Source organism: Oncorhynchus clarkii, unplaced genomic scaffold (assembly GCF_045791955.1).
Source record: "Oncorhynchus clarkii lewisi isolate Uvic-CL-2024 unplaced genomic scaffold, UVic_Ocla_1.0 unplaced_contig_1004_pilon_pilon, whole genome shotgun sequence".
NCBI lineage: Eukaryota > Metazoa > Chordata > Actinopteri > Salmoniformes > Salmonidae > Oncorhynchus > Oncorhynchus clarkii.
Window position 1 is genome coordinate 1 of NW_027260638.1, and position 4,963 is coordinate 4,963.

The window sequence follows — 4,963 nt, forward strand, 5'->3', positions numbered from 1 at the left end:
ACCATTAAGTCATTCAGGTCGCAGACTCCCCTATAGGCATGGTTTGAAACCCCCTCCTGACAACGTTTTAGCGCCTGCATGTCATGCACCTTTGTAAAATCCAGTTGAAAAATAAATGACTTAAGGTAATGTAAATGACACCTAGTTAATATGAGTAGTGAATAACTATCGTCTTTTTAATATTCTGCAAAAACAGCTAGTTGGTGAGAGGCTGAAAGAGAATTGCAAGAATCGCGCAATAATCACAGGCGGGCCACAAACAGGCAAATAACAAAAAGCATCTCGGAACGCACAACACGTCGGTCGTTGTCAGTGGATTGAATTGGCGGGAAGAACAAAAATATCGTCTGCAGGGGAATCGAAGTCGCCGCATCTAATGTCAAGTCACAGGTGAGCTGCCTTGTTAAACCCTAAAAATAAATAATAACACGATTGCGTTGAAATGACCCATTAGGACTGCAGGCCATCTATCCCACTTCACACCTTTACACACCTGGTTATACAGCCTTCTAGCTCTATAGGCCACAGTAGCATAGGTTACAGGTTTGTAGTCAAGCCACAGATTTCAGGTGAGATCCCAAAATACACTCAACAATACAACAACACGATTCTCATGAATAACCATTAAGCCATTTGCTAAGATTTCCCCGATTTTGACATGTGGAAACCTGTTGTCACTCTTACCCTGACGGGAAGCTCCAGACACTTTTTTGGTCCTATCTGAGGCATTTTTAAATTCATGTCAAATTGGCCATATTCTGAAGACACTCTTATAGTCTGCAGGGTAATCGAACTGGCCACATCTAAAGTCAAGCCACAGGTAACAGGTGAGAAACCTTGTTAAACCCTAAAAGAATAAGAAAAACTCGATTGCATTGAAAATAACCATTAAGTCATTCAGGTCGCAGACTCCCCTATAGGCATGGTTTGAAACCCCTTCCTGACAACGTTTTAGCGCCTGCATGTCATGCACCTTTGTAAAATCCGGTTGAAAAATAAATGACTTAACCCCGCTGATCTCCCCATCCCGGATCCGGTATCAGGAATACAGACTCAAGCTCATTGCCATAACGCAACGTTGACTATTCATGAAAATCGCAAATGAAATGAAATAAATATGCCATCTCCTTTAACCTGTTGGATCTCTGGGGGCGCTATTTCATTTTTGGATAAAAAACGTTCCCGTTTTAAGCGCGATATTTTGTCACGAAAAGATGCTCGACTATGCATATTCTTGACCGTTTTGGAAAGAAAACACTCTGAAGTTTCAGAATCTGCAAAGATTTTGTCTGTAAGTACCCCAGAACTCATTCTACAGGCGAAACCACGATGATGCATCACCCAGGAATTAGCAGAATTTCTGAAGCTCTGTTTTCCATTGTCTCCTTATATGGCTGTGATTGCGCAAGGAATGAGCCTACACTTTCTGTCGTTCGCCCAAGGTCTTAGCAGCATTGTGACGTATTTGTAGGCATATCATTGGAAGATTGACCATAAGAGACTACATTTTCCAAGTGTCCGCCTGGTGTCCTGCGTCGAATTCGGTGCGCAATTGCCAGCTGCTTCCACTTTACCATTTGATTCAGGGGAGAAAGCATGTGTCCAAGAACGATGTATCAATGAAGAGATATGTGAAAAACACCTTGATGATTGATTCTAAACAGCGTTTGCCATGTTTTCAGTCGATATTATGGAGTTAATTTGGAAAAAAGTTCGCGTTTTGAGGACTGAATTTTCGGTTTTTTTTTGGTAGCCAAATGTGATGTATAAAACGGAGCTATTTCTAATACACAAAGAATCTTTTTGGAAAAACTGAGCATCTGCTATCCAACTGAGAGTATCCTCATTGAAAACATCAGAAGTTCTTCAAAGGTAAATGATTTTATTTGAAGGCTTTTATGTTTTTGTTGAAATGTTGCGTGCTGGATGCTAACGCTAATGCTAACGCTAAATCCTTTGTTTGCTAGCTACTGTTACACAAATTATTGTTTTCCTATGGTTGAGAAGCATATTTTGAAAATCTGAGATGACAGTTTTGTTTACAAAAGGCTAAGCTTGCGAGATGGCATATTTATTTCATTTCATTTGCGATTTTCATGAATAGTTAACGTTGCGTTATGGTAATGAGCTTGAGTCTGTATTCCTGATACCGGATCCGGTATGGGGAGTTCCAAGAGGTTAAGCTTAGCCTTTTGTAAACAACACTGTCATCTCAGATTTTCAAAATATGCTTCTCAACCATAGGAAAACAATAATTTGTGTAAAAGTAGCTAGCTAGCGTAGCATTTAGCTTTAGCATTAGCGTTAGCATCCAGCACGCAACATTTCAACAAAAACATAAAAGCCTTCAAATAAAATCATTTACCTTTGAAGAACTTCTGATGTTTTCAATGAGGATACTCTCAGTTGGATAGCAGATGCTCAGTTTTTCCAAAAAGATTCTTTGTGTATTAGAAATAGCTCCGTTTTATACATCACATTTGGCTACCAAAAAAAAAACGAAAATTCAGTCCTCAAAACGCGAACTTTTTTCCAAATTAACTCCATAAATATCGACTGAAAACATGGCAAACGTTGTTTAGAATCAATCATCAAGGTGTTTTTCACATATCTCTTCATTGATACATCGTTCTTGGACACATGCTTTCTCCCCTGAATCAAATGGTAAAGTAGAAGCAGCTGGCAATTGCGCACCGAATTCGACGCAGGACACCAGGCGGACACTTGGAAAATGTAGTCTCTTATGGTCAATCTTCCAATGATATGCCTACAAATACGTCACAATGCTGCTAAGACCTTGGGCGAACGACAGAAAGTGTAGGCTCATTCGTTGCGCAATCACAGCCATATAAGGAGAGAATGGAAAACAGAGCTTCAGAAATTCTGCTAATTCCTGGGTGATGCATCATCTTGGTTTCGCCTGTAGAATGAGTTCTGGGGCACTTACAGACAAAATCTTTGCAGATTCTGAAACTTCAGAGTGTTTTCTTTCCAAAACTGTCAAGAATATGCATAGTCGAGCATCTTTTCGTGACAAAATATCGCGCTTAAAACGGGAACGTTTTTTATCCAAAAATGAAATAGCGCCCCTAGAGATCTAAGAGGTTAAGTCATTCAGGTCGCAGACTCCCCTATAGGCATGGTTTGAAACCCCCTCCTGACAACGTTTTAGCGCCTGCATGTCATGCACCTTTGTAAAATCCAGTTGAAAAATAAATGACTTAAGGTAATGTAAATGACATCTAGTTAATATGAGTAGTGAATAACTATCGTCTTTTTAATATTCTGCAAAAACAGCTAGTTGGTGAGAGGCTGAAAGAGAATTGCAAGAATCGCGCAATAATCACAGGCGGGCCACAAACAGGCAAATAACAAAACGCATCTCGGAACGCACAACTCGTCGGTCGTTGTCAGTGGAATGAATTGGCGGGAAGAACAAAAATATCGTCTGCAGGGGAATCGAAGTCGCCGCATCTAATGTCAAGTCACAGGTGAGCTGCCTTGTTAAACCCTAAAAATAAATAATAACACGATTGCGTTGAAATGACCCATTAAGCCATTTGTAAGGATTTCCCCCATGTGGACCTGTTGTCACTCTTACCCTGATGGTTGCTGATATTTACAGACACTTTTTCAGTCTTATCTGAGGAATTTTATCATTTATATCAGAATGGCCATATTCTGATGCCAGTTTAGCGCTCATTCAATGACGATTTACTACTCTTTCCCATTGAAGGCCATATTGAGGTTAAATCAATGACTGGACTTTTTAATTTATAAAAACAAATGACTATTGAAAGTGCAAGTCAGTATCGTGCATAGTTGTTCTGGTCTCTGTGGTGATTTTAGAGCGTTGTTCATATTTCTACTTTTACCGCATACACTTTAACCCGATACCCAGTTACTGTGCTGTAGTCAGGATGGCTGAGCGGTCTAAGGCGCTGCGTTCAGGTCGCAGTCTCCCATGGAGGCGTGGGTTCAAATCCCACTTCTGACAGTTTATTAGTGCCTCTCAGGAGTCATGCTGCTCAGCAGTAATAATAAGAATGATGAAATAACAACTTCACACAGTGAAATAACAATTCAATTCACCTAGTTAATATGAGTAGTGAATAACTATCGTCTTTTTAATATTCTGCAAAAACAGCTAGTTGGTGAGAGGCTGAAAGAGAATTGCAAGAATCGCGCAATAATCACAGGCGGGCCACAAACAGGCAAATAACAAAACGCATCTCGGAACGCACAACTCGTCGGTCGTTGTCAGTGGAATGAATTGGCGGGAAGAACAAAAATATCATCTGCAGGGGAATCGAAGTCGCCGCATCTAATGTCAAGTCACAGGTGAGCTGCCTTGTTAAACCCTAAAAATAAATAATAACACGATTGCGTTGAAATGACCCATTAAGCCATTTGTAAGGATTTCCCCCATGTGGACCTGTTGTCACTCTTACCCTGATGGTTGCTGATATTTACAGACACTTTTTCAGTCTTATCTGAGGAATTTTATCATTTATATCAGAATGGCCATATTCTGATGCCAGTTTAGCGCTCATTCAATGACGATTTACTACTCTTTCCCATTGAAGGCCATATTGAGGTTAAATCAATGACTGGACTTTTTAATTTATAAAAACAAATGAATATTGAAAGTGCAAGTCAGTATCGTGCATAGTTGTTCTGGTCTCTGTGGTGATTTTAGAGCGTTGTTCATATTTCTACTTTTACCGCATACACTTTAACCCGATACCCAGTTACTGTGCTGTAGTCAGGATGGCTGAGCGGTCTAAGGCGCTGCGTTCAGGTCGCAGTCTCCCATGGAGGCGTGGGTTCAAATCCCACTTCTGACAGTTTATTAGTGCCTCTCAGGAGTCATGCTGCTCAGCAGTAATAATAAGAATGATGAAATAACAACTTCACACAGTGAAATAACAATTCAATTCAATTCACCTGTTGCGACGACCAG

The 4,963-nt window shown here is 40.3% G+C and overlaps 2 non-coding genes across 2 annotated transcripts; both read left to right on the top strand.

The window, feature by feature from the left end:
- Positions 1-3,914: 3,914 nt before the first annotated feature.
- On the top strand, positions 3,915-3,997 carry trnal-cag (transfer RNA leucine (anticodon CAG)). The gene has a single exon. It is a non-coding gene; the product is annotated as a tRNA-Leu (tRNA).
- A 767-nt stretch (positions 3,998-4,764) lies between these two features.
- Positions 4,765-4,847, top strand: trnal-cag (transfer RNA leucine (anticodon CAG)). The gene has a single exon. It is a non-coding gene; the product is annotated as a tRNA-Leu (tRNA).
- The last annotated feature ends 116 nt before the right edge of the window (positions 4,848-4,963 follow it).